Genomic DNA, 9,621 nt, shown 5'->3' with positions numbered 1-9,621 from the left:
GGGTGGGGGGGGCCCTTTTACTGGGAAGCCCAGGACAGGCCTGCAGCTGGGAGGGGGAGGGGAGGTGGGCGTCTATATGCTCCTGCAGGTCCCTACAAGGTGACTTGGCCAGAGCCAGGAGAGCAGCTGTGGCTTCTAGGCCCGATGGAGGTAGAAGAGCGACTTTGGGGCTGGAGGTGTCCAGATCAAAGGTGACATGCAGGCTCCTCAGGGCCCCGGCATTGCTCCGGAACTCACCCCTGTACCTGAGCCCATCTCTCCAGTCCTGATTAAATTGCACTGAAAGCCGCTGATGTCCTGCAACCACCTCTTCCCATTGCAGCTGGTGCAGGCGCTGCTCTGGAGCTGAGCCCTGACTCAGCCTAATCCTGGCCTCGCGCATGGATGGCAGTGAAGTTCGCAGCAACCCAGGATGTGTCAGGAGAGAGAAAGAGGCTTTATGAGGACGCTGCTAGTGGAATCCTTCCTGGGGGCTGAGACCTGGCAAAACTGGGCCAGAACCAGGGCCACCCTGCCGGGCCCTTGACACGTGACCTGGAGGGTCTGTAGAATCAGCACAGTGACCCCCCTACTTGCGGTTTCTCACGGTTGGTTTGGTGGCAAGACAATTAAATGCTTCCCAGAAGGCAAGCTCCTAGGAGAGAGGGAAGATGAACCTCACCTGGTAACTCATCCTGTCTTCCATGTTGAATGCAGCCACCAAAGGAAGACAATTCTCTCGCTCTCCCGTCATCAGAGCCTGGGTCACTCTGGCTGAGACTCTGGCGGGGGGAGCAGTCGAATTCCAAACACAAGAGGAGAGTCTGGCTTCACCCTGCCTCTGTGCTGCCCAGTGAGCGAGCCTCCAGCCTAAGAAGGAGAGAAGAGAGTGAGGGCAGGCAAGCGCTATGTGCGTCCCCAGCACACGACTACTGGACGTGAGACACTTCATATCCACGGACTTGTATGATATCTGGCCCTTTCCTGACTTCTGCTTAGAATAACGTTTCCAAGGCTCACCCCTGTGTGTCAGCGCCTCACTCCTTTTTTGGCCTAATATTCCACTGTGCAGAGGGGTCATGTTTTATTTGTTCATCAGCTAATGGTCATTTGAGTTGTTTTCAGATTACAGCGGTTTTTAAAACCATACAAAATACAGTTTCTCCGCACAGTAGACTTGCAAGGTTGGAGCCTGGGCTCGTGGGGAGGTGCTGACTGGACCCCATGCCCACTCCTCCCTGTGGCCTCAGGTCCCATCATTGCCAGCCTGCAGGGATCTTGTCCAAGGAACACTGCACACACTCGGAAGTCAGCCAGCCTCACTTTTCCTGACATACTTGTCGATTTCCTTTACAGTCTACACTGAGAAGACCCATCCTGACAGGCCACATCTAGCTTCAACTGAGTCTCCTAAAGAAAGAGAAGGGGCTTCCCTGGTGACTCAGATGGTAAAAATCTGTCAGCAGTGCAGGAGACGTGGGTTTGATCCCTGGGTTGGGAAGGTCCCCTGGAGAAGGGAATGGCTGCCCACTCCAGTATTCTTGCCTGGAGAACTCCAAGGACAGAGGAGCCTGGTGGACTATAATCCATGAGATTGCAAAGAGTCGCAATTGGGTCTAGTAATTTTTTTTTTTTTAAAGCCATGACTCAATGTTGCCTCGTTGTGCAGCATTTTTCTAATTTGATAAATTGGGCTTTGTTGTGTGATCAGATAGTGAGATAGAAAATATTGATTTTGGTTACAGGCTACAGCTGTGTCTTGGAACCATCTTCACACCAGGTGTGCAGGAGGAAAAGCACTGATTTAACATCAGTTTAGGGCAAGCCTGCCCCTCCACCAAGACATGACGAGGTTTGTCAGTCTTCCAGGGGTCCCTGTAGACCCTCTGGGCGTTCTCCTGTTTCTCCAGCTTCACTCCTGCTGTTGGGCCCCAGTAGAGAAAAACTGTGACTCCCAAACTTTGGCAAAGTGAAGGGAAGGTCACGGCAGGGGTCAACCTCGATCCACTGGAAAAAGGAAAACAGAAGTGGTTGTTCTGTGGGAGGCGAGGCTCCTGCGCAGCGTCTCCTGTTTTCAAAGCAGGAACGCGTCCACAGCTAATATTTGGATGGGCCCACAGGCGTGCCTCCCACCCGCCGAGGCCTCGGCCAGTCCCAGCAGAGACAAAGGGCTCTTGCTGGGCACCTGGGGAGAGGGGCGGGCAGGGCCTCCTCTTACTCTTCTCGTTTCAGGCGGAGTCTTGCAAAGGGAGCGGTTCAGAGTAGAGCAGGGTGTGGGGCGTCCGCTCTGAGACCCTCTGTCTCTCCACCCAGGACAGCTGGTTCCTCCAGGCTCGGCCAAGGACAACACTGGCCCAGAAGCCTGGGCCACGTGAAGCTTCACCGCAGAGAGGGCGGAGGGAGCAAACAGAGCCCACTTGGTCTGGCCACCTCTTAGCCGGCTCTTCTGGGGCCTCACCCAGGGCAGCAATCATCCGGGCAGCGGCGGGCAGGGACTGAGCTCTGGCCACCTCCTGCCCACAGACAGCGGAGGGTCAGGGTGGGGAAAGCATGCCTGCCCAAGGCTCGCCTGGTGGAGGCATGGCCAGCATAGAAGTGACCCCAGCGGTGATGAACTATGTACAGGGAGGGAAGGGGAGCACCGCAGGGGTGACATGGCCAGGTTTTAAGGACAGAAAGTCACCCTGGGACAGCATGGAGGCTGGGGAGGGAGAGGTAGCACCCAAAGTCAAAGAAGCAGGACAGGCAAGGGCCTGAGGCAGTGAGGGGTGGTCTTGAGATGCTTGAGCATGAGTGAGCCTGCCTGTGTGTGTGTGGCTACTCAAGTGATCAGTCAGCAATCTGCAAAGTCCTGTGGATATTCCCCTATGGACACTCATCAATTTTTTAATAAGTTATTTTAAGATTGTCAGTTTTCTCACTAAATTGTAAAAGTCATCTCTATTTGATCAACCTTAAAAAGACTTGAATAACTGGAGAGCTGTATTACTTTGCTGATAAAGGTCCTTATAGCCAAAGCTATGGTTTTTCCAGTAGTCATGTATAGATGTGAGAGCTGGACCATGAAGAAGGCTGAGCACCAAAGAATTGATGCTTTTGAACTATGGTGTTGGAGAAGACTCTTGAGAGTCCCTTGGACTGCAAGGAGGTCCAACCAGTCAATTCTAAAGGAAATCAACCCTGAATATTCATTGGAAGGACTGATGCTGAAACTCCAATACTTTGGCTACCTGATGCAAAGACCCAGCTCATTAGAAAAGACCTTGATGCTGGGAAAGACTGAAGGCAGGAGGAGAAGAGGATGACAAAGGATGAGATGGTTGGATGACATCACCGACTCAACGGACTGAGTTTGAGCAAGCTCTAGGAGATTGTGAGGAAAGGGAAGGGAAGCCTGGTGTGCTACAGTTCATGAAGTTGCAAAGAGTCCAACATAACTGAGCGACTGAACAGCAACAACAATTCCACAGCCCTAGCTGAAAAAACTTTGTTGTTTAGCTGCTCAGTCATGTACAACTCTTTGCGACCCCATGAACTGTAGCCCATCAGGTTCCTCTGTACATGGGATTCTCCAGACAAGAAAACTGGAGTGGATTGCCATGCCCTCCTCCAGGGGATCTTCCCGACCCAGGTATTGAACCCACATCTCCCACATTGCAGGCAGATTCTTTACAGCTGAGCCACCTGGGAAGCCAGTGGCTAGATGAAAAAACATAATTTTGCAAAAACAGAGACATTTCACATTAAACTATGGAAGTTTAATGTATTCCCAATGGGAAGCTTTTGTAATGTGAATCTAGATTTAAATTCCATCAAAAATGTAAATAAAGAATCATATTTTCAATCACATATTAAAACTGTCATAATAAAATAGATGGTGCTCATGCACACACATGTAGAAATAGATCAACAGACCAGAGGAGGAAATTTCAAAAAAAATTAGGTGTACATGATAATTCAGTTATTATAGTGGATCACACTGTTGGTGGTGTTGGAATAACTAGCTTGTCATTTGGAAAACAATTCACCCAAATGGCTTGACGCATGTATGGTCCACGTGTTCCCAGCACACAGCAGGTGCAACATGTTTGTGAGTTCATCAGCCAGCTCCATGGTCCTGTGTGGCCAGGAGATATCAGTGCAGAGGAGGGACCAATAGGTCCCCCAGCTGTCCAGCCACCGAACATGCCCAGGGTCCTGCCTTTTCCAGCCTAGGGTCCTGTCCAGGAAGACTTGTGTCACCTCCAGGGCAGTTTGTTCTCTGAAAGACTCCTATTTGAGCACGTGGGGTACAGTGGATAGAGTCCACCCTCCAACATCTGGGTTTACATATGGGGAGAGTCTGGTCCTTCTCCTATTGAGGGAAAAGCCCATCAAGCAACTTACAGTAAATTCACTGGTGGGCTTTCTGGGGAAGCTTTCAAAGTGAAGAATTGCAAAGAATTTTACTAGGTACATTCAACAATATAATTTTAAACAAATTCCACTGAGATTACTTGAGTGTCCAGAAAGGAGGCAGAAAAGGACTGGAATTGATAAGAAGCTGATGAGAGGGCTGCTGAGGGTGAGCAAGTGATGTTTTACAACAGTGTGAGTGCACTTAACACCCTGAGCTGGTTACATGCTTGTTGGTTATAGATTCATAAACTGAAAGTTCTCAGGGACAATGGGGTCCCGTGATGGCAGGTGTCTGGTTCATGTCCAGTCCTTAAGAGACGTCACCCCTCCATGGCACCTGGCCATGACTCAGTGGCCTTCTCAGCTGCCCCTTCAACTATAAAGCAGTTAAGATGTTTGGTTTTGTGTACACTTTACCACATTAAGGAAGGAAAAGAAGGAGCCAATGGACAATAGTTTGAGCAAATTCCAGGAGTTGGTAAGAAGGGAAGCCTGTAGTCCATGGTGTCGCAAAGAGTTGGACACAACTGAGTGAATGAATGAGTCAAACCAAGGTTGAAACTCAGATCTAACTCTAATATAAACATATTGTGAATGCTGTTGTTTCCAGGGATGTTACCACAAAGCCTTAGCACATTCTAATGGGCAGTTTGTCCAAGTGACAGTCACTCCCCAGGGACCAAGCATCCCTTTGGCCTACAAAGTGGCCAGTTAGCATCAATGATGTGCTCAGTAGATGTTCCCTCACAAGCTGTGGTTTGAAAGGAAAAAAGTCAAACGAGGTAGGTTGTTGTTGGATTTGGTCCCCAAAGCTCCTGACTGGAGTCGAGTTTCAATGGGGTGGAGCCTCAGGTGGTGACAGAGACAAACCCAGGCCCTTCTCTGGAGCAGCCGCAAATCATCACTGTGGCCAGGATGAAGGGTCCAGGGGAGAGCAGTGAGAACCGCCCAGTGGTGCTGAGGCAGGGCATACATGGAATTAGCTGAAACCCGTTTTTCTGGGAGGGGAAAATATGGGTGAGCTAAGTGACCCAAATATACACCTGTACCTACCCATGATCCAGGGATGATAATTCTACCTATGACTCAAATCCTCTCCCTATAAAATGAGTCAAATAGTACCGCACTCCCTTTACATCCTAGAGATGGCGGGAGAATTCACAGAAGCTGTCTTTACCCGGAACCCTGGTCCGGCGTCAAGTACAGCCTGAGTCTTTATTTCTTACACCGTAGGGCCACAGGGGAGGAAGGTTTCCCACATAAAGCACAGAAATCACCCAGCGTGGTCTGAGTTGTTTCTAAAATTCAGTTTCTACCAAGTTTGAGCACCCTTGTTGGTTATAGATTCATAAACTGCAAGATCTCAGGGGCGATGGGATCCAGGGAAAGCAGGTGTCAGCCCAGTGTCCAGTCCCCAGGGGACGTCACCCCTCCTTGGACGGCGCCCCGCCACACCTCCCCGGCCTTCTCAGCCGCCCCTCCATCAGCACGGTGGACTGCGGCTGGGGTTGGTGCACAGCTGCAGACCTGTGACCCATCCCTGATCCAGTCCAACCCTTTCCTTTTAGAGAAGTGGATGCCCAGAGAGACGAAGTGGTGAAGCCAGGATGCAGCCAGGACCTCACCGTGGGTCAGAGGCAGGGCCTGCACGGGGTCTAGGCCTCTGACCTTCAAGTTCATATCTGTGTCGTCGTCCTTCTCACGCCTGCAGGACTAATGAGACCCACTGCACTGATGATGTATCCAGTGAGCAGGTCTGAGAGCCCATCGTGTACCAGGCACTGTGCCCTCAGCTGGCCAGGAAGCAGCTCGCAGACCACTCACCCTTAGTCCACCCAGCCTGGGCTGGATCAGAATTCAACCAGAGAGAGGGTGGGGGCAGGGGGAGAGGGAGGGAGGGGAGACGGGAGGGAGGTGGTAGGGGGGACAGGATAGTTATGGCTTTACTTTTTCCAAGATTTAAAACTTCTCAAAGGGAAGTTTGCAAAGTTAATAGCATTACTAATAAGATAACTGCTGATTATGCCCCACTACTGGCAGTCTTGTTTGTGAGTTTTGCATTTCTCCTGTGCTCTTCCTGATCACTGAGTTGTGAGAATCTGTATTTAGAACAGGACTATACACAGTTTTGATGAAAAAAACTATTAGGGCAGGAAATTCAACACATTGTTTCAAGTCTCATATCATAGTTTAGGAGAGAAAAAAAGATCTAACGTCATAGTTCTCAGTTACATTGACATTATCCACCGTGAATAAAATGTGAGTTGAAGGTCATCTGTATTACAGAGGGGACAGCACTGGACTCAGTTTCAGAAGCCCGGGTTCTGGTTCTATTTTCCCCAGGCAGGTTGTGACACCGCATGACTCAGCCCTATGCTGCTGACCATTTGCAGAGTGACTTAGTGCCCTGCCTGGCCAGCAAGGCTGTTATTAGGATTAATCACAATAATAACAGCGGCACTGCTATTGTGACTTACCTTCAGCAACACTCTTTCACAACTCTGAGAGGTGGGTGGGTGGTTATAATTATTAGCCCCAGTTAAAGATGAGACATCCAAGGCTCAGAGAAGTGAAGTGATTTGCCCCAAGTCACCCAGTAAGAAAGTGGCCAGGGTCGGGGGAGCATTTGCTTCCCACTCACTTCTCCAGGGGAGGCCGCTGTGGTCAGAACACACACACTCTGTCCTGGGCACATGGAAGTGCAAGCCGGCTCCTGGCAGGGTTTCTAGGTGTGGAAATCAAGGCGAAGTATTTGCCATGAGCAGTATCTCTGCTTCAACTTTTTTGTGTGCTCCAGGCCAATCCACTGTCCTGCCAGCTCAGGACTGTCTCCACCTGTGGCCTGCTTGTTTCCCTCTGAATGGCACAGTCCACACACACATACACATGCACACACGTGTGCACATGTACACATATGTACTCACACACACATACATATATGTACACACAGTCTTGCACAGGCACATGCCACCTACTGCAAACATGACTCCCAGTGGAAGGGCCCTGGATCAGCCTCTCAGTAATCAGGTTGTTTGTTCTTGTTGTTGAGTTTCTGTCTCAGGAGATGGTAATCAGGATTTATGCCGAACACGTTAAAAAGCTCTAATTCTAGGGTCTGGTCCCTGCTGTTGTGGAGAAGGAGGAGACCCGGAAGGTGAGTCCTTGTTCAAGAAAAGGCCCAGGAGGAGTCTTATATTGATGGGACGTCCAGTGCCCCACACCCACCCCCTGGCTGTCAGACAGCTGGGGCTTGGCATCCAAGGGCTGTCCCCCTCCCACAGCTGACAGTCCACTCAGCTGCGTAAAATGGACCAGGGACCCAGTGGAGAAGCAGCCTGTGGGCCTGGGCTAGGGAGAAGGCTGCAGGCTCAGGGGCGTCCTCACTAAGGCCAATGTCCATCTAGTGACGGGCAGCCGCCCTGGGGCTGCACAAGACCTGCCGCCCGTGTCTGGGGTGGGGTCCCCTGCATTGCTGAGGGGAGGCTGAGCTGGAACATGGTCACCATCACTCAGGGTATGGGAGGATGAGAAGCCCCCAGGGAAGCTGGTGGAGGCTGTCAGGACCAGGAGCCCAGACAGGTGCAGGGAGGCACACTGACATCCCTGAGTTTTCTGTCTATAAAAATAATATGGACTCTCCTTCCAGAAAAGGTTCAATTTTTCTCTCCTAGGTCCCTTCCCCTCATCCTTCTCCCTGCATGGGATCTGGGCGCAAATTTAGACTGCAGTCGATTCTCCTTCACATCAAGTCCTGAATGAGCCCTCCAGGTCAGCACAAGTGGGTTTGGGCCTGGAGGTTCCTGCCTCTCTCAGCTCTGCAGTTCTCCTTGGAGAACTCAAAGGTCCTCCTTTTCCAGGACCTTGTCGTCCACTTTGATGGTGTGTGCAGAGGGGCTTGCCTGCCCCCCAAACCTCCTAGGTGCAAATACAAACACCACCTGTGCTCACATCCCGGTCGTTCAACTCAACAAGTAAATGTAGGTCCCTCACAACTGTTTCACTCAAGAAAATCATTTAATAAGAATATGAAGTAAACAAAACAGTCAAAATGGAAAAAAATTACAGAAAGAGATTAAAATAGAGCTTGTCAACATAAGGAAACACACTGAGGATCAAAACCTGTTAACTCACAGACGGATCAGAAAAACAAGCGACAGAGCTGGACGCTGATGGATGTGGATGCCCAAGAAAGATGTAGAGGTCTGACATCACCTTAAGGATGAGAAAGATGAGAAAATCTAACTAGAAAGAAGCGAGCAGATGTGAGTAACGAGGACAACCAACACGGCGGAGATGGGAAAACTCAGGAAATGTAACAGAGATTGCATCCAAAAGTTGCAACTCGAGAGCATTGTCCAGAGAAAGAAAAGGAACAGAACTTTGAGTCAAAAGAGTCACATTTCAGGAAATCTCCACGCTGGTGGTGGTGGTTCAGTCACTAAGTCATGTCCGACTGTATACAACACACAAAACATGTAGTTAAGCTATCAAACTTTAAGGCAAAGGACGGAGTCTTCAGACCTGGGGCAGAAACATCAAAACACACAAGCGCCTCCCCCTCAGTGCAGTGTGATCCCTGACTTCCCCATGGCATGGTTCACAGATGCAGGGACAGCAGCAGGCAGGCGAGGAGACCCAGGGGGCCCTGGGCCCGCCTGAAGGCCACGGAAGAGGCTGAGCAGTGAGGGGAGGAGACCAAGGGCTGAGGCACTGGGGTCCAGAGCCCTCGTGAGCTAAGACAGAGCAGTGCTGGGGCCACAAGCTGTGGAGGCCACACCCCTGCACAGATAAGAACAGGACGGACAAAAATGGTGGGGGAATGGGACAGGGGAGACACGAAATGACCTACACAGTCTCTTGAAGGTGAGTCAACAAAATCTCAAAACCTGAAGCACATACTTTGGACAACCAGCAATACTGACCCACCCTTTCAATTCTTCTTACAGCTTCTCCGTTTAAACTAAGAGTGGGGACTTCCCTGGTGGTCCGGCGGTTGAGACTGTGCTCCCAATGCAGGGGGCACCCACATGCCACAACCAAGACCCGGCTCAGCCAAATAAATAAATATCTTAAAAACCAAAGCAACAACAACAACAACAAAAAACCAAGGGTGATTTTTAGGAAATAGTATTTCTTGCAGTAAGTTCTGAATTTCAAAAATCCTTCAGTTTAATTTTCTTCTATTAAATTCAAGTTAAAACAAATTTAATATTTTTAGTAATAATGACGTTTCAGCATGACTGT

The sequence above is a fragment of the Bison bison genome, unplaced genomic scaffold (assembly GCF_000754665.1).
Source record: "Bison bison bison isolate TAMUID 2011002044 unplaced genomic scaffold, Bison_UMD1.0 scf7180017864299, whole genome shotgun sequence".
NCBI classification, from domain to species: domain Eukaryota; kingdom Metazoa; phylum Chordata; class Mammalia; order Artiodactyla; family Bovidae; genus Bison; species Bison bison.
The sequence above is the reverse complement of the archived record's forward strand: the minus strand, read 5'-3'. Positions refer to the sequence as shown.